Source organism: Mercurialis annua, linkage group LG3 (genome assembly GCF_937616625.2).
Source record: "Mercurialis annua linkage group LG3, ddMerAnnu1.2, whole genome shotgun sequence".
NCBI classification, from domain to species: Eukaryota; Viridiplantae; Streptophyta; class Magnoliopsida; order Malpighiales; family Euphorbiaceae; genus Mercurialis; species Mercurialis annua.
The window spans coordinates 47,175,225-47,197,263 of NC_065572.1; positions in this window are offsets into that span (position 1 = coordinate 47,175,225).

Here is a 22,039-nt window from a genome sequence, read left to right on the forward strand (position 1 = left end):
AAATCCAAATATTTCACATTTTTAGCGATTTAAGCCAAATGTCTAGAAACATTACGAAACAAAGCTAAACGTTTCACCTTTTTAGCGATTTAAGCCAAACGTCTAGAAACGTTACGAAACAAAGCGAAACATTTCGCCTTTTTAGCGATTTAAGCCAAAGCTTTACAAAAGTTATGAAAAAAACCAAACGTTTCGCCTTTTTACTGATTTAAGCGAAACGTTTACAAAACAAATCCAAACGTTACCAAACAAATCCAAACGTTTCCCATTTTTAGCGAATTAAGCCAAATGTTTACAAACGTTACAAAACAAAATGAAACGTTTCCCCTTTTTAGCGATTTAAGCCAAATGTGTAAAACGTTACGAAACAAAACCAAATGTTTAAAACGTTACGAAACAAATCCAAACGTTTCACATTTTTAGCGACTTATGCCAAACGTTTACACACAGTATGAAACAAAACAAAACGTTTCCCCTTTTTAGCGATTTAAACCTAACGTTTAAAACGTTACGAAAGAAATCCAAACGTTTCACATTTTTAGGGATTTAATCAAACTTTTAAAACGTTACGAAAGAAATCCAAACGTTTCACATTTTTAGGGATTTAATCAAACGTTTACAAACGTTACGAAAGAAATCCAAACGTTACGAAACAAATCCAAACGTTTCACATTTTTAGCGATTTAAGCCAAATGTTTACAAACGTTACAAAACAAAATGAAACGTTTCACATTTTTAGCGATTTATGCCAAATGTTTAAAACGTTACGAAACAAAACCAAACGTTTAAAACGTTACGAAACAAATCCAATCGTTTCATATTTTTAGCCATTTAAACCAAACGTTTACAAACGTTATGAAACTGTCACGACCCATTTTCATGAATCGCGACCGGCGCTAGGGTATGGGTAATGTAGTACCGAAACCCGTAGCTAGCCTTTCATTTAATTCATAAACACATAAACCTGCAGAAAACCAATGCTCGGGGGCAACCGAGACTTCAGCCTAAACTAGCAATTATAATAATCAACAGTTAATATAACATGCTTATTCAACTTTGGATCTAAAATAGGCATAACATAAATAATCCGAAATAAATACATAACATGCCAGAGCAATATAACCAGTCAGACCAATCCGACAAACAACTGTAACAATAATAAAGACGTCTAGTCAACTACTGCGGTCTAAGAATAAAATAGTTTGACAGTTTTTCAAAATAAATGGAACCTCCGAGGAAAAGTAAATGCGGAGATCACCAGACTCTCTCAGATCATAACCCTGGGAAAAATTGGGAAAACAACGGGGTCAGATATACTGAGATGAGTTCATACCACTATTTACATTTATTAAGTGGAAAACCTTTAAAACGTTTAAAACATTTAATAACGATATTACAGATAATAGTTGGAACCCTAATCCACAATTCTAGAATAATAATCATAATCCAATAGGTCTGGTCCCGAGAGCTGAGCTACACCGAGTTACCACTAACCACACTTATACCAGAGTCCCGAGAGCTGAGCTACAGCGAGTTACTCTACCTGGTCCCGAGAGCTACCTCACACCGAGTTACCATATTTCCATGTATACCTTACCCAGATCAATACCGGTGCGCACGCAGTCCTAATGATGCCCATTAGGTAGCACGTTCCAACTAAGAGCCATAATATAAAACAGTTCGAAATATACGTACAGTATATATATTTAATATTAAAATAACAATTTACTTAATAAAGCGGTAAATAGTAAATATAAACTCACTGCTTGCTAATCCGCGTGAAATACCGGCAAGCAACTAACTCTGGTTCGCCTCTGAAGCACGAACAGTAGACGAGTCTAGACAAATAAAATAATTATTAAAATCAGACCCTAACTCTAAAGAGTACTAGATACCACATAGGACTAGCACAAATAACACGTCGGAATAAATAATCCAAGGCACACACAAATAATACCCATTAGGTAATAAAACCCAATTAATATAAGTCTATTGAGTTCCCGCTTAAAATCCAATTTATAAATATTATTTAATAACTTTAAATAATAATTAATTTCCAAATAGTGGGTTAGCCGAGTTATCATAAACTACCAAGCTAACCTCACTTGTCGGGCGACCCAAGTCTAACCCGATTCAAAACGTTTATCAAATATAAACCCAAGTTTATATTTATAAAACAATTTAACAAAATAATAATCCATTTAAAAAGCGGAACTCAATAACTTCAATTCAAAGTAACCCAAGTTACAAATCAAAACTTAATTAAATAAGTCAAATAAAAGTTTAGGGACTAAATTGCACTTTAGCCAATAGGGACTAAACTGTACTTTTGCCATTTAGGAACTAAATTGTAATTTAGCTAATTTGATATCCGAAATCAAATTAATTGTTTTGTTTATAATTAAAACCCAATATAAAGTTACTAATCAAAAATCTACTTAATAAGGTTATAAATAAGTTCAGGGGCTAAATTGTAATTTAGCCAACTTTTGACAAAACGACATCGAAAGCAAATATAACTACCCGAGTAATTATATTAACTTAAATTATAGTTATCTATCATTTCCACCATTTAATTTCTTCATAAAATAAAAACCCAAGTTATTAGTTTAAAGTTTAACCTTAAGGATTAATTTGTTTTAAGTAAAAGACATTGGTGACTAAAGTGAGAATTCCGCCATCTTCTCCAAATCAAATATCAAAGAACCCGCCACCCCTGTATTGGCATAACACCATTCTTAAGTTTCTGAAGCTAAGTCCCCTATCAATTCTCATCAAACCAAAGCAACCTAATAGCCCTAAATCACACCAAATCAACACAACACCATTGCTACACACCCATAATCAATTAACAAGGAGAATCAAACATCAATGTTAACTGCCGAATCCCAAGCTTTCCGAGGACGAAGAACGAAAAGGAAAAATGGATTGATTCACATTGAAAGCTTAACTAACACTAACCCAAGAGATTTATAACTTCCAAACAATCAAAATCAATGCAAAATGAAAAGAACCCATCGGCAGTAATCAAAACCAACCAAGAACAGAATTTAACAAACAAAAGCGATAAACCGAACGGCAATAGAACGAGATCAACGGCGTACCGTTAAGCGAAGCGAACGAATTGAATCGAAGGTAAACGAGTCTAGAACGCCTGAGATCAAACGGTTTCAGTTTCGATCTAGAAACGAACACACACGGATCAGAAAACCAAAGTATGTTCAAAGCTTGAAATCTGAAATGTAAAGTGGTCAAGAACACTTACCACGGGGCTGAGTTTGGAGCAGAATTTGGAGGTGAAAATTATGGAGAAAAACGAAGAGAATGGAAGCAAGAGTTTTCTGAATTTGTAGGAAAGGAAAATGAGGAATCAAATCAGCTGGAAAAGGAAGGAAATCAAAACAGTAATGGCAGAAATCAACGCCCCCAAACAGCCGTTACAAGTCTCGTACGAGACTCAGCAAAACTGCTGAGTCTCGTTTGAGACTGCCTGGTCTCGAACGAGACCAGGCAGAAAAAGAAGAGGTCTCGTACGAGACCTTCAGGTCTCGTACGGGACAAACATAATCAGGTCTAAAAATGAGACCTGATAACAAGAAAGGTGGTTCAACCCTCCGGTTGAACCACAAACCAAACCGGAAGTCCAAAATCACAAAAAAATAATAAAATGACCAGAAAACCACCGGAAAAATTAACGGAAAAATAAATTAAAATTTCACGGATATTACAGAAACAAATCCAAACGTTTCACCTTTTTAGCAATTGAAGCCAAACGTCTACAAACGTTACGAAACAAGTCCAAACGTTTCACCTTATTAGCGATTGAAGCCAAACTTTTACAAACGTTTAAATAAAACCAAATTTTTAAAACGTTACGAAACAAAACCAAACGTTTCACTGTTTTCGCGATTTAAGCCAACGTTTCTCCATTTTAGCGACTTAAGCCAAACGTTTACAAACGTTACGAAACAAATCCAAGCGTTTCACCTTTTTAGCGATTGAAGCCAAATGTTAACAAATGTTACGAAACAAATCCAAATGTTTCATATTTTTAGCGATTTAAGCCGAACATTTACAGACGTTACAAAACAAATCCAAATGTTTCCCCTTTTTAGCGATATAAGGCAAACGTTTACAAAGGTTACGAAACAAAACCAAACGTTTCACATTTTTTAGTGATTTGAGCCAAACGTTTATAAACATTATGAAACAAAACTAAAGGTTTAAAACGTTGCGAAACAAAACCAAACGTTTCACCTTTTTTGCGATTTAAACCAAACGTTTAAAACGTTACGAAACAAATCCAAACGTTTCACATTTTTAGGGATTTAAGCCAAACGTTTACAAACGTTTCGAAACAAATCTAAACGTTACGAAACAAATCCAAACGTTTCACATTTTTAGCGATTAAAGCCAAATGTTTACAAACGTTACAAAACAAAATGAAAGGTTTCACCTTTTTAGCGATTTAAGCCAAATGTTTAAAACGTTACGAAAGAAAACCAAACGTTTAAAACGTTACGAAACAAACCCAAACGTTTTACATTTTTAGCGATTTAAACCAGACGTTTACGTTGCGAAACAAATCCAAACGTTTCACCTTTTTAGCGATTGAAGACAAACGTTACGAAATAAGTCCAAACGTTTTGCCTTTTGAGCGATTGAAGCCAAACTCTTACAACCGTTATGATATAAAGCCAAACGTTTAAAACGTTACGAAACAATTCCAAACGTTTCACTTTATTAGCGATTTAAGCCAACAGTTCTCCATTTTAGCGACTTAAGCCAAACGTTTACAAACGTTACGAAACAAATCCAAGCGTTTTACCTTTTTAGCGATTGAAGCCAAATGTTTACAAATGTTACGAAACAAATTCAAACGTTTCACCTTTTTAGCGATTGAAGCCAAACGTTTACAAACGTTACGAAACAAATCTAAGCGTTTCACCTTTTTAGCGATTTAAGTCGAACGTTTACAAACGTTATGAAACAAATCCAAACATTTCACATTTTTAGCGATTTAAGCCAAACGTTTACAAAGGTTACGAAACAAAGCCAAACATTTCACATTTTTAGCAATTTAAGTCGAACGTTTACAAACGTTACAAAACAAATCCAAACGTTTCACCTTTTTAGCGATAGAAGCAAAACGTTTACGAAGGTTACGAAACAAAACTAAACGTTTCACATATTTAACGACTTGAGCCAAACGTTTATAAACATTATGAAACAAAACCAAATGTTGAAAACGTTACGAAACAAATCCAAACGTTTCCCATTTTTTAGCGATTTAAGCCAAACATTTACAAACGTTACGAAACAAATCCAAACGTTTCGAAACAAATCCAAACGTTTCACATTTTTAGCGATTTAAGCCAAACGTTTACAAACGTTACAAAACAAAACGAAACGTTTCATCTTTTTAACGATTTAAGCCAAACGTTTCACATTTTTAGCGATTTAAGCCAAACGTTTACAAATGTTACAAAACAAAGCCAAACGTTTCGCCTTTTTAGCGATTTAAGTCAAACGTTTAAAAAGTTAGGAAACAAAACCAAATGTTTCCCCTTTTCAGCGATTTAAGCCAAAGGTTTAAAATGTTTCAAAACAAAACCAAATGTTTCACCCTTTAAGCGATTTAAGCCAAACGTTTGTAAACGTTACGGAACAAAACCAAATGTTTAAAACGTAACGAAACAAATCCAAAAGTTTCACATTTTTTGCGACTTATACCAAACGTTACGAAACAAAACCAAACGTTTCACCTTTTTTGCTATTTAAACCAAACGTTTAAAACGTTACGAAAAAATCCAAACGTTTCACATTTTTAGCGATTTAAGCCAAACTGTTACAAACATTACGAGAAAAACCTAAACGTTACCAAACAAATCCAAACGTTTCACATTTTTAGCGATTTAAGCCAAATGTTTACAAATGCTACAAAACAAAATGAAAGGTTTCTCCTTCTTAGCGATTTAAGCCAAATGTTTAAAACGTTACGAAACAATATCAAACGTTTAAAACGTTACGAAACAAATCCAAACGTTTCCCATTTTTAGCGATTTAAGCCAAACACTTACAAACGTTACGAAACAAATACAAACATTTCACCTTTTTAGCGATTGAAGCCAAACGTTTACAAACGTTACGAAACAAGTCCAAACGTTTCACCTTTTTAGCGATTGAAGCCAAACTTTTACAAAGGTTACGAAACAAAACCAAATGTTTCATATTTTTAGTTATTTGAGCCAAACGTTTATAAACATTATGAAACAAAACCAAACGTTTAAAACGTTACAAAACAAATCCAAACGTTTCACATTTTTAGCGATTTAAGTCAAACGTTTACAAACGTTACGAAACAAATCCAAACGATACGAAACAATTTCAAACGTTTCACATTTTTAGTGATTTAAGCCAAATGTTTCCAAACGTTACAAAACAAAACAAAACGTTTCGCCTTTTTAGCGATTTAAGCCAAACGTTTAAAACGATACGAATTAAAACCAAACATTTAAAACGTTACGCAGCAAATCCAAATGTTTCACATTTTTAGCGATTTAAGACAAACGTTTAGAAATGTTACGAAACAAAGCTAAATGTTTCGCCTTTTTAGCGATTTAAGCCAAAGGTTTACAAAAGTTATGAAAAAAAACAAAACGTTTCGCCTTTTTAGTGATATAAGCGAAACGTTTACAAACGTTTCGAAACAAATCAAAACGTTTCACCTTTTTAGCGATTTAAGCCAAACGTTTACAAACGTTACGAAACAAATCCAAATGTTTCACCTTTTTAGCGATTTAAGCCAAACGTTTATAAACGTTACGAAACAAAACCAAACTTTTAAAACGTTACGAAACAAATTCAAACGTTTCCCATTTTTAGCGATTTAAGCCAAACGTTTACAAACGTTACGAAACAAATCCAAACGTTTCACATTTTTAGCGATTTAAGACAAACGTTACAAAACAAAACGAAACATTTCATCTTTTTAGCGTTTTAAGCCAAACGTTTAGAATTTTACGAAACAAATCAAAACGTTTCACATTTTTAGCGATTTAAGCCAAACGTTTACAAACGTTACAAAACAAAGCCAAACGTTTCGCCTTTTTTGCGATTCAAGTCAAACGTTTACAAAAGTTAGGAAACAAAACCAAACGTTTCACCTTTTCAGCGATTTAAGCCAAACAGTTAAAATGTTACGAAACAAAACCAAATGTTTCACCCTTTTAGCGACTTAATCCAAACGTTTATAAACGTTACGAAATAAAACCAAATGTATAAAATGTTACGAAACAAAACCAAATGTTTAAAACGTTACGAAACAAATCCAAACGTTTCACATTTTTAGCGATTTAAGCTAAACGTCTAGAAAAGTTACGAAACAAAGCTAAACGTTTTGCCTTTTTAGCGATTTAAGCCAAAGGTTTACAAAAGTTACGAAACAAGTCCAAATGTTTCACCTTTTTAGCGATTGAAGCCAAACTTTTACAAAGGTTACGAAACAAAACCAAATGTTTCACATTTTTAGTGATTTGAGCCAAACGTTTATAAACATTATGAAACAAAACAAAACGTTTAGAACGTTACGAAAAAAATCCAAACGTTTCCCATTTTTAGCGATTTAAGCCAAACGTTTACAAACGTTACGAAATAAATCCAAACGATACGAAACAAATCCAAATGTTTCACATCATTAGTGATTTAAGCCAAATGTTTCCAAAAGTTACAAAACAAAACAAAACGTTTAAAACGGTACGAAACAAAACCAAACATTTAAAACGTTACGAAGCAAATCCAAATATTTCACATTTTTAGCGATTTAAGCCATTTCTAGAAACGTTACGAAACAAAGCTAAATGTTTCACCTTTTTAGCGATTTAAGCCAAACGTCTAGACACGTTACGAAACAAAGCGAAACGTTTCCCCTTTTTAGCGATTTAAGCCAAAGGTTTACAAAAGTTATGAAAAAAACCAAACGTTTCGCCTTTTTAGTGATTTAAGCGAAACGTTTACAAACGTTTCGAAACAAATCAAAACGTTTCACCTTTTTAGCGATTTAAGCCAAACGTTTACAAACGTTACGAAACAAATCTAAATGTTTCACCTTTTTTGCGATTTATGCCAAACGTTTATAAACATAACGAAACAAAACCAAACGTTTAAAACGTTGCGAAATAAATCCAAACGCTTCAAATGTTTAGCGATTTAAGCCAAACGTTACGAAACAAAACCAAACGTTTTGCCTTTTCAATGATATAAGCCAAACGTGTACAAACGTTACGAAACAAAACTAAACGTTTCCCCTTTTTAGTGATTTAAGCCAAACGTTTATAAACGTCGTTAAACAAAATCAAACGTTTAAAACGTTACGAAACAAATCCAAACGTTTCACATTTTTAGCGATTTAAGCCAAACGTTTACAAACGTTACGACAAATCCAAACGTTTCGAAACAAATCCAAACGTTTCACATTTTTAGCAATTTAAGCCAGACGTTTACAAACGTTACAAAACAAAACGAAACGTTTCATCTTTTTAGCGATTTAGGCCAAACGTTTAGAATTTTACGAAACAAAACCAAACGTTTAAAACATAACGAAACAAATCTAAACGTTTCACATTTTTAGCGATTTAAGCCAAATGTTTACAAACGTTACAAAACAAAACCAAACGTTTCGTCTTTTTAGCGATTTAAGCCAAACGTTTACAAAAGTTAGGAAACAAAACCAAACGTTTCACCTTTTCAGCGATTTAAGCCAAACGTTTAAAATGTTACGAAATAAAACCAAATGTTTCACCCTTTTAGCGATTTAAGCCAAATGTTTATAAACGTTACGAAACAAAACCAAATGTTTAAAACGTTACGAACAAATCCAAACGTTTCACATTTTTTGTGACATATGCCAAACGTTTAGAAACGTTACAAAACAAAACTAAACGTTTCACCTTTTTAGCGATTTAAACCAAACGTTTAAAACGTTACGAAAAAAATCCAAACGTTTCACATTTTTAGCGATTTAAGCCAAACTTTTACAAACGTTACGAAAAAACCTAAACGTTACTAAAAAATCCAAACGTTTCACATTTTTAGCGATTTAAGCCAAATGTTTACAAATGTTACAAAACAAAATGAAACGTTTCACCTTCTTTGCGATTGAAGCCAAATGTTTAAAACGTTACAAAACAAAACCAAACGTTTAAAACGTTACAAAACAAATCCAAACGTTTCCTATTTTTAGCGATTTAAGCAAAACGCTTACAAACGTTACGAAACAAATCCAAACGTTTCACCTTTTTAGCGATTGAAGCAAAACGTTTACAAACGTTATGAAACAAGTCCAAACGTTTCACCTTTTTAGCGATTGAAGCCAAACTATTACAAAGGTTACGAAACAAAATCAAATGTTTCACATTTTTAGTGATTTGAGCCAAACGTTTATAAACATTATGAAACAAAACCAAACGTTTAAAACGTTACGAAACAAATCCAAACGTTTCACATTATTAGCGATTTAAGCCAAACGTTTACAAACATTACGAAACAAATCCAAACGATACGAAACAAATCCAAACGTTTCACATTTTTAGTGATTTAAGCCAAATGTTTCCAAACGTTACAAAACAAAACCAAACGTTTAGCCTTTTTAGCGATTTAAGTCAAACGTTTACAAAATTTAGGAAACAAAACCAAACGATTCACCTTTTCAGCGATTTGAGCCAAACGTTTAAAATGTTACAAAACAAAACCAAATGTTTCACCCTTTTAGTGATTTAAGCCAAATGTTTATAAACGTTACGAAACAAAACCATATGTTTAAAACGTTACGAACAAATCCAAACGTTTCACATTTTTTGTGACTTATGCCAAACGTTTACAAACGTTACGAAACAAAACCAAACATTTCACCTTTTTAGCGATTTAAACCAAACGTTTAAAACGTTACGAAAAAAATCCAAACGTTTCACATTTTTAGCGATTTAAGCCAAACTTTTACAAACGTTACGAAAAAAACCTAAACGTTACTAAAAAATCCAAACGTTTCACATTTTTAGCGATTTAAGCCAAATGTTTACAAATGTTACAAAACAAAATGAAACGTTTCACCTTCTTAGCGATTTAAGCCAAATGTTTAAAACGTTACGAAACAAAACCAAACGTTTAAAACGTTATCAAACAAATCCAAACGTTTCCTATTTTTAGCGATTTAAGCAAAACGCTTACAAACGTTACGAAACAAATCCAAACGTTTCACCTTTTTAGCGATTGAAGCAAAATGTTTACAAACGTTATGAAACAAGTCCAAATGTTTCACCTTTTTAGCGATTGAAGCCAAACTATTACAAAGGTTACGAAACAAAATCAAATGTTTCACATTTTTAGTGATTTGAGCCAAACGTTTATAAACATTATGAAACAAAACCAAACGTTTAAAACGTTACGAAACAAATCCAAACGTTTCACATTTTTAGCGATTTAAGCCAAACGTTTACAAACGTTACGAAACAAATCCAAACGATACGAAAGAAATCCAAACATTTCACATTTTTAGTGATTTAAGCCAAATGTTTCCAAACATTACCAAACAAAACAAAACGTTTCGACTTTTTAGCGATTTAAGCCAAACGTTTAAAACAATACGAAACAAAACCAAACATTTAAAACGTTACGCAGCAAATCCAAATGTTTCACATTTTTAGCGATTTAAGACAAACGTTTATAAACGTTACGAAACAAAGCCAAACTTTTAAAACGTTACGAAACAAATTCAAACGTATCCCATTTTTAGTGATTTAAGCCAAACGTTTACAAACGTTACAAAACAAATCCAAACGTTTCGAAACAAATCCAAACGTTTCACATTTTTAGCGATTTAAGACAAACATTACAAAACAAAACGAAACGTTTCATCTTTTTAGCGATTTAAGCCAAACGTTTAGAATTTTACGAAACAAAAACAAACGTTTAAAACCTAACGAAACAAATCCAAACGTTTCACATTTTTAGCGATTTAAGCCAAACGTTTACAAACGTTACAAAACAAAGCCAAACGTTTCGCCTTTTTAGCGATTTAAATCAAACGTTTACAAAAGTTAGGAAACAAAACCAAACGTTTCACCTTTTTAGCGATTTAAGCCAAACGTTTAAAATGTTACGAAAAAAAACCAAATGATTCACCCTTTTAGCGACTTAATCCAAACGTTTATAAACGTTACGAAACAAAACCAAATATATAAAATGTTACGAAACAAAACCAAACGTTTAAAACGTTACGAAACAAATCCAAACGTTTCACATTTTTAGCGATTTAAGCCAAACGTCTAGAAACGTTACGAAACAAAGCTAAACGTTTCGCCTTTTTAGCGATTTAAGCCAAAGGTTTACAAAAGTTACGAAACAAGTCCAAACGTTTAAAACCTTGCGAAATAAATTCAAACGCTTCAAATGTTTAGCGATTTAAGCCAAACGTTACGAAACAAAACCAAACGTTTCGCCTTTTCAGCGATATAAGCCAAACGTTTACAAACGTTACGAAACAAAACTAAACGTTTCACCTTTTTAGTGATTTAAGTCAAACGTTTATCAACGTCGTGAAACAAAATCAAACGTTTAAAACGTTACGAAACAAATCCAAACGTTTCCCATTTCTACCGATTTAAGCCAAACGTTTACAAACGTTATGAAACAAATCCAAACGTTTCGAAACAAATCCAAACGTTTCACATTTTTAGCAATTTAAGCCAAACGTTTACAAACGTTAAAAACAAAACGAAACGTTTCATCTTTTTAGCGATTTAAGCCAAACGTTTAGAATTTTACGAAACAAAACCAAACGTTTAAAACATAACGAAACAAATCCAAACGTTTCACATTTTTAGCGATTTAAGCCAAATGTTTACAAACGTTACCAAACAAAACCAAACATTTCGCCTTTTTAGCGATTTAAGTCAAACGTTTACAAAAGATAGGAAACAAAACCAAACGTTTCCCCTTTTCAGCGATTTAAGCCAAACGTTTAAAATGTTACGAAACAAAACCAAATGTTTCACCCTTTTAGCGATTTAAGCCAAATGTTTATAAATGTTACGAAACAAAACCAAATGTTTAAAACGTTACGAACAAATCCAAACGTTTCACATTTTTTGTGACTTATGCCAAACGTTTACAAACGTTATGAAACAAAACCAAACGTTTCACCTTTTTAGCGATTTAAACCAAACTTTTAAAACGTTACGAAAAAAATCCAAACGTTTCACATTTTTAGCGATTTAAGCCAAACTTTTACAAACGTTACGAAAAAAACCTAAACGTTACTAAAAAAATCCAAACGTTTCACATTTTTAGCGATTTAAGCCAAATGTTTACAAATGTTACAAAACAAAATGAAAAGTTTCACCTTCTTTGCGATTTAAGCCAAATGTTTTAAACGTTACGAAACAAACGAAACGTTTAAAACGTTACAAAATAAATCCAAACGTTTCCTATTTTTAGCGATTTAAGCAAAACGCTTACAAACGTTACGAAACAAATCCAAACGTTTCACCTTTTTAGCGATTGAAGCAAAACGTTTACAAACGTTACGAAACAAGTCCAAACGTTTCACCTTTTTAGCGATTGAAGCCAAACTACTACAAAGGTTACGAAACAAAACCAAATGTTTCACATTTTTAGTGATTGGAGCCAAACGTTTATAAACATTATGAAATAAAACCAAACGTTTAAAACGTTACGAAACAAATCCAAACGTTTAATATTTTAAGCGATTTAAGCCAAACGTTTACAAACGTTGCGAAACAAATCCAAACGATACGAAACAAATCCAAACGTTTCACATTTTTAGTTATTTAAGCCAAATGTTTCCAAACGTAATAAAACAAAACAAAACGTTTCGCCTTTTTAGCTATTTAAGTCAAACGTTTAAAACGATACGAAACAAAACCAAAAATTTAAAACGTTACGAAGCAAATCCAAATGTTTCACATTTTTAGCGATTTAAGCCAAACGTCTATAAACGTTACGAAACAAAGCGAAACGTTTCGCATTTTTAGCGATTTAAACCAAAGGTTTACAAAAGTTATGAAAAAAACCAAACGTTTCGCCTTTTTAGTTATTTAAGCGAAATGTTTACAAACGTTTCGAAACAAATCAAAACGTTTCACCTTTTTAGCGATTTAAGCCAAACGTTTACAAACGTAACGAAACAAATTTAAATGTTTCACCTTTTTAGCGATTTAAGCCAAACGTTTATAAACATTACGAAACAAAGCCAAACGTTTAAAACCTTGCGAAATAAGTCCAAACGCTTCAAATGTTTAGCGATTTAAGCCAAACGTTACGAAACAAAACCAAACGTTTCGCCTTTTCAGCGATATAAGCCAAACGTTTACAAACGTTACGAAACAAAACTAAACGTTTCACCTTTTTAGTGATTTAAGCCAAACATTTATAAACATCGTGAAACAAAATCAAACTATTTAAAACGTTACGAAACAAATCCAAACGTTTCACATTTTTAGCGATTTAAGCCAAACGTTTACAAACTTTACAAAACAAATCCAAACATTTCACCTTTTTAGAATTTGAAGCCAAACGTTTACAAATGTTACGAAACAAATCCAAATGTTTCCCCTTTTTAGCAATTTAGGCCAAGAGTTTAAAACGTTACGAAACAAAACCAAACGTTTCGCTTTTTTAGCGAATTAAGCCAAACGTTACGAAACAAATCCAAGCGGTTCACATTTCTAGCGATTTAAGCCAAACATTACAAAACAAATCCAAACGTTTCCCCATTTTAGCGATTTAAGCCAAACGTTTACAAACGTTACGAAACAAGTCCAAGCGTTTCACCTTTTTAGCGATATAAGCCAAACGTTTACAAACGTTTCGGTACAAAACCAAACGTTTCACATTTTTAACATTATAAGCCAAACGTTTACAAACGTTACAAAACAAATTACATTTAACCTTTTTAGCGATTTAAGCCAAACGTTTACAAACGTTACGAAACAAAACGAAACGCTTCCCATTTTTAGCGGTTTGAGCTAAACGTTAATAAACATTATGAAACAAAACCAAACGTTTACAAATGTTACGAAACAAAGCCAAACGTTTAGCCTTTTTAGCGATTTAAGCCAAACATTTACAAACGTTAAGAAACAAAAATAAACGTTTCACCTTTTTAGCAATTTGATCCAAACGTTTATAAACATTATGAAACAAAATTAAACGTTTAAAACGTTACGAAACAAATCTAAACGTTTCACATTTTTAGCGATTTAACCCAAACGTTTACAAAAGTTACGAAACAAATCCAAACATTCGAAACAAATCGAAACGTTACGAAACAAATCCTAACGTTACGAAACAAATCCAAACATTTCACATTTTTAGCGATTTAAGCCAAAAGTTTACAAACGTTGCAAAACAAAACGAAACGTTTCACCTTTTTAGCGATTTAAGCCAAACGTTTAGAATGTTATGAATCAAAACCAAACGTTTAAAACGTTACGAAACAAATCCAAACATTTCATATTTTTAGCAATTTAAGCCAAGCGTTTACAAACGTTACGAAACAAAGCGAAACGTTTACAAAGGTTACGAAACAAAACCAAACGTTTCACATTTTTAGCGACTTAAGCCAAACGTTTATAAACATTATGAAACAAAACCAAACGTTTAAAACGTTACGAAATAAAACCAAATGTTTCACCTTTTTAGCGATTTAAGCCAAATGTTTACAAATATTACGAAACAAATCCAAATGTTTCATATTTTTAGCGATTTAAACAAAACGTTACGAAACAAATCCAAACGTTTCCCCATTTTAGCGATTTAAGCCAAACGTTTACAAACGTTACGAAACAAATCCAAGCGTTTCACATTTTTAGCGATTTAAGCCAATCGTTACGAAACAAATCCAAACGCCCATTTTAGCGATTTAACCCAAACGTTTACAAACGTTACGAAAATAATCCAAACGTTTCACCTTTTTAGCAATTTAAGCCAAACGTTTATAAACGTTATGAAAAAAATCTAAACATTTCACCTTTTTAGCGATTTAAGCCAAACGTTTACAAATGTTACGAAAGAAATCCAAATGTTACACCGTTTTAGTGATTGAAGCCAAACCTTTACAAACGTTACGAAATAAAACCAAACATTTCAGCTTTTTAGCGAATTAAGCAAATGTTTACAAACGTTACGAAACAAATCCAAATGATTCATATTTTTAGCTATTTAAACCAAACGTTACGAAACAAATCCAAAAGTTTCCCCATTTTAGCGATTTAAGCCAAACGTTTACAAACCTTATGAAACAAATCAAAACGTTTCCCCTTTTTAGCAAAATAAGCCAAACGTTACGAAACAAATCCAAACGTTACACCTTTTTAGCAATTTAAGCAAAATGTTTACAAACGTTACGAAACAAAACCAAACGTTTCACCTTTTTAGCAATTTTAGCCAAAGGTTTGCAAACTTTACGAAACAAAACCAAACACTTAAAACGTTACGAAACAAATCAAAACGTTTACAAACGTTACGAAACAAATCCATACGTTTCACATTTTTAGCGATTTAAGCCAAACGTTTATAAATGTTACGAAACAAAAATCCAAATGTTTTCCCATTTTAGCGATTAAGCCAAACGTTTACCAACGTTACGAAACAAATCCAAATGTTTCACTTTTTTAGCAATTTAAGTCAAACGTTTACAAATGTTACGAGACAAAACCAAACGTTTCACCTTTTTAACAATTTAAGCCAAACATTTTTAAACATTACGAAACAAAACCAAACGTTACGAAACAAATCGAAACGTTTCACCTTTTTAGCGATTTATACCAAACGTTTACAAACGTCATGAAACAAATCCAAACGTTTCACCTTTTTAGCGATTTAAGCTAAACGCTTATAATCGTTACGAAACAAATCCATATGTTTCGCCTTTTTAGCGGTTTAAGCCAAACGTTTCCAAACGTTACGAAATAAATCCAAGCGTTTCAGATTTTTAGCGATTTAAGCCAAACGTTACGAAACAAATCCAAACATTTTCCCATTTTAGCGATTTTAGCCAAACGTTTACAAATGTTACGAAACAAATCCAAACGTTTCACCTTTTTAGCAATTTAAGCCAAACGTTTACAAACGTTATTAAAAAAATCCAAACATTTCACCTTTTTAGCGATTTAAGCCAAACGTTTACAAATGTTACGAAAGAAATCCAAACGTTTCCCCTTTTTAGCGATTGATGCCAAACCTTTAAAAACGTTACGAAATAAAACCAAACATTTCACCTTTTTAGCGATTTAAGCCAAACATTTACAAACTTTACAAAACAAATCCAAACTTTTCAGGTTTTTAGCAATTTAAGCCAAACGTTACGAAACAAATCCAAACGTTTCACCTTTTTAGCAATTTAAGCCAAATGTTTACAAACGTAACGAAACAAAACCAAACGTTTCGCATTTTAGTGATTTAAGCCAAACGTTTACAAACATTACAAAACAAATCCAAGCGTTTACCTTTTTAGAGATTTAAGCCAAACGTTTATATAGGTTACGAAAGAAAACCAAATGTTTAAAACGTTACAAAATAAATCCAAGTGTTTCAAATTTTTAACGATTTAAGCCAAACGTTTACAAATGTTACGAAATAAAACCAAACGTTTCCCCTTTTCAGCAATATAAGCCAAACGTTTACAAACGTTACGAAACAAAACCAAACGTTTCACCTTTTTAGCGATTTAAGCCGAAGGTTTAGGAACGTTACAAAACAAACTTTTGTTTTGTTTTTGTTTCGTAACGTTTTAAGCCAAACGTTTACAAACGTTACAAAACAAAACCAAACGTTTCCCCTTTTTAGCAATTTAAGCCAAATGTTTAAAAATATTACGAACAAATCCAACTGTTTCCCCATTTTAGTGATTTAAGCAGAACGTTTAAAACGTTACGAAACAAATCCAAACGTTTCAACGTTTTAGCGATTTAAGTCATACGTTTATAAACGTTTCGAAACTAATCCAAGCGTTTCACCTTTTTCACGATTTAAGCAAAATGTTTATAAATGTTACGAAACAAAACAAAAGGTTTACAAACGTTACAAAACAAATCCAAACGTTTCACCTTTTTAGCAATTTAAACCAAACGTTTCCCTTTTTAAGTGATTTAAGCCAAACGTTTACAAATGTTACAAAACAAAAACGTTTCACCTTTTTAGCGATTTTAGCAAAAATTTTATAAATGTTACGAAACAAATCCAAACGTTTCCCTTTTTAGCGATTTAAGCCAAACGTTTACAAATGTTACGAAACAAATCCAAACATTTCCCCTTTTTAGCGATTTAAGCCAAACGTTTACAAATGTTACGAAACAAATCCAAACTTTTCACCTTTTTAGCGATTGAAGCCAAACGTTTACAAAAGTTACAAAACAAAACCAAACGTTTATAAACATTATGAAACAAAACCAAATGTTTAAAACGTTACGAAATAAAACCAAATGTTTCACCTTTTTAGCGATTTAAGCCAAACGTTTACAAACATTACGAAACAAATCCAAATGTTTCATATTTTTAGAGATTTAAACAAAACGTTATGAAACAAATCCAAACGTTTCCCCATTTTAGTGATTTGAGCCAAACGTTTATAAACATTATGAAACAAAACAAAACGTTTAAAACGTTACGAAACAAATCCAAACGTTTCACATTTTTAGCGATTTAAGCCAAACGTTTACAAACGTTACGAAATAAATCCAAACGATACGAAATAAATCCAAACGTTTCACATTATTAGTGATTTAAGCCAAATGTTTCCAAACGTTACAAAACAAAACAAAACGTTTCGCCTTTTTAGCGATTTAAGCCAAACGTTTAAAACCGTACGAAACAAAACCAAACATTTAAAACGTTACAAAGCAAATCCAAATGTTTCACATTTTTAGCGATTTAAGCCAAACGTCTAGAAATGTTACGAAACGAAGCGAAACGTTACGAAACAAAGCGAAACGTTTCGCCTTTTTAGCGATTTAAGCCAAAGGTTTACAAAAGTTATGAAAAAAACCAAACGTTTCGCCTTTTTAGTGATTTAAGCGAAACGTTTACAAACGTTTCGAAACAAATCAAAACGTTTCACCTTTTTAGCGATTTAAGCCAAACGTTTACAAACGTTACGAAACAAATCTAAATGTTTCACCTTTTTAGCGATTTAAGCCAAACGTTTATAAACATTACGAAACAAAGCCAAACGTTTAAAACCTTGCGAAATAAGTCCAAACGCTTCAAATGTTTAGCGATTTAAGCCAAACGTTACGAAACAAAACCAAACGTTTCGCCTTTTCAGCGATATAAGCCAAACGTTTACAAACGTTACGAAACAAAACTAAACGTTTCACCTTTTTAGTGATTTAAGCCAAACATTTATAAACATCGTGAAACAAAATCAAACTATTTAAAACGTTACGAAACAAATCCAAACGTTTCACATTTTTAGCGATTTAAGCCAAACGTTTACAAACTTTACAAAACAAATCCAAACATTTCACCTCTTTAGAATTTGAAGCCAAACGTTTACAAATGTTACGAAACAAATCCAAATGTTTCCCCTTTTTAACAATTTAAGCCAAGAGTTTAAAACGTTACGTAACAAAACCAAACGTTTCGCTTTTTTAGCGAATTAAGCCAAACGTTACGAAACAAATCCAAGCGGTTCCCATTTCTAGCGATTTAAGCCAAACGTTACAAAACAAATCCAAACGTTTCCCCATTTTAGCGATTTAAGCCAAACGTTTACAAACGTTACGAAACAAATTCAAGCGTTTCACCTTTTTAGCGATATAAGTCAAACGTTTACAAACGTTTTGGTACAAAACCAAACGTTTCACATTTATAGCATTATAAGCAAAACGTTTACAAACATTACAAAACAAATTCAAACGTTTCAACTTTTTAGCGATTTAAGCCAAACGTTTACAAACGTTACGAAACAAAACGAAACGTTTCCCATTTTTAGCGATTTGAGCCAAACGTTAATAAACATTATGAAACAAAACCAAACGTTTACAAATGTTACGAAACAAAGCCAAACGTTTAGCCTTTTTAGCGATTTAAGCCAAACATTTACAAACGTTACGAAACAAAAACAAACGTTTCACCTTTTTAGCGATTTGATCCAAACGTTTATAAACATTATGAAACAAAATTAAACGTTTAAAACGTTACGAAACAAATCTAAACATTTCACATTTTTAGCGATTTAAGCCAAACGTTTACAAAAGTTACGAAACAAATCCAAACATTAGGAAGCAAATCGAAACGTTACGAAACAAATCCAAACGTTACGAAACAAATCCAAACATTTCACATTTTTAGCGATTTAAGCCAAAAGTTTACAAACGTTGCAAAACAAAACGAAACGTTTCACCTTTTTAGCGATTTAAGCCAAACGTTTAGAATGTTACGAATCAAAACCAAACGTTTAAAACGTTACGAAACAAATCCATACGTTTCATATTTTTAGAAATTTAAGCCAAGCGTTTACAAAGGTTACGAAACAAAGCGAAACTTTTACAAAGGTTACGAAACAAAACCAAACGTTTCACATTTTTAGCGACTTGAGCCAAATGTTTATAAACATTATGAAACAAAACCAAACGTTTAAAACGTTACGAAATAAAACCAAATGTTTCACCTTTTTAGCGATTTAAGCCAAACGTTTACAAACATTAAGAAACAAATCCAAATGTTTCATATTTTTAGCGATTTAAACAAAACGTTACGAAACAAATCCAAACATTTCCCCATTTTAGCGATTTAAGCCAAACGTTTACAAACGTTACGAAACAAATCCAAGCGTTTCACATTTTTAGCGATTTAAGCCAATCGTTACGAAACAAATCCAAACGTTTCCCCATTTTAGCGATTTAACCCAAACGTTTACAAACGTTACGAAAATAATCCAAACGTTTCCCCCTTTTAGCAATTTAAGCCAAACGTTTATAAACGTTATGAAAAAATTCCAAACATTTCACCTTCTTTGCGATTTAAGCCAAACGTTTACAAATGTTACGAAAGAAATCCAAATGTTTCACCTTTTTAGCGATTGAAGCCAAACCTTTACAAACGTTACGAAATAAAACCAAACATTTCAGCTTTTTAGCGAATTAAGCCAGACGTTTACAAACGTTACGAAACAAATCCAAATGATTCATATTTTAAGCTATTTAAACCAAACGTTACGAAACAAATCCAAAAGTTTCCCCATTTTAGCGATTTAAGCCAAACGTTTACAAACCTTACGAAACAAGTCAAAACGTTTCCCCTTTTTAGCAATTTAAGCCAAACGTTACGAAACAAATCCAAACGTTACCCCTTTTTAGCAATTTAAGCCAAACGTTTAAAAATATTACGAACAAATCCAACTGTTTCCCCATTTTAGTGATTTAAGCAGAACGTTTAAAACGTTAGGAAACAAATCCAAACGTTTCAACGTTTTAGCGATTTAAGTCATACGTTTATAAACGTTTCGAAACTAATCCAAGCGTTTCACCTTTTTCACGATTTAAGCAAAATGTTTATAAATGTTACGAAACAAAACAAAAGGTTTACAAACGTTACAAAACAAATCCAAACGTTTCACCTTTTTAGCAATTTAAACCAAACGTTTCCCTTTTTAAGTGATTTAAGCCAAACGTTTACAAATGTTACAAAACAAAAACGTTTCACCTTTTTAGCGATTTTAGCCAAAAGTTTATAAATGTTACGAAACAAATCCAAACGTTTCCCTTTTTAGCGATTTAAGCCAAACATTTACAAATGTTACGAAACAAATCCAAACATTTCCCCTTTTTAGCGATTTAAGCCAAACGTTTACAAATGTTACGAAACAAATCCAAACTTCTCACCTTTTTAGCGATTGAAGCCAAACGTTTACAAAAGTTACAAAACAAAACCAAACGTTTATAAACATTATGAAACAAAACCAAACGTTTAAAACGTTACGAAATAAAACCAAATGTTTCACTTTTTTAGCGATTTAAGCCAAACGTTTACAAACATTACGAAACAAATCCAAATGTTTCATATTTTTAGAGATTTTAACAAAACGTTACGAAACAAATCCAAACGTTTCCCCATTTTAGTGATTTGAGCCAAACGTTTATAAACATTATGAAACAAAACAAAACGTTACGAAACAAATCCAAACGTTTCACATTTTTAGCGATTTAAGCCAAACGTTTACAAACGTTACGAAACAAATCCAAACGATATGAAACAAATCCAAACGTTTCACATTTTTAGTTATTTAAGCCAAATGTTTCCAAACGTTATAAAACAAAACAAAACGTTTCGCCTTTTTAGCGATTTAAGCCAAACGTTTAAAACGATACGAAACAAAACAGAACATTTAAAACGTTACGAAGCAAATCCAAATGTTTCACATTTTTAGCGATTTAAGCCAAACGTCTAGAAACGTTACGAAACAAAGCGAAATGTTACGAAACATTTCACCTTTTTAGAATTTGAAGCCAAACGTTTACAAATGTTACGAAACAAATCCAAATGTTTCCCCTTTTTAGCAATTTAAGCCAAGAGTTTAAAACGTTACGAAACAAAACCAAACGTTTCGCTTTTTTAGCGAATTAAGCCAAACGTTACGAAACAAATCCAAGCGGTTCACATGTTTAGCGATTTAAGCCAATCGTTACGAAACAAATCCAAACGTTTCCCCATTTTAGCGATTTAACCCAAACGTTTACAAACGTTACGAAAATAATCCAAACGTTTCCCCCTTTTAGCAATTTAAGCCAAACGTTTATAAACGTTATGAAAAAATTCCAAACATTTCACCTTCTTTGCGATTTAAGCCAAACGTTTACAAATGTTACGAAAGAAATCCAAATGTTTCACCTTTTTAGCGATTGAAGCCAAACCTTTACAAACGTTACGAAATAAAACCAAACATTTCAGCTTTTTAGCGAATTAAGCCAGACGTTTACAAACGTTACGAAACAATTCCAAATGATTCATATTTTAAGCTATT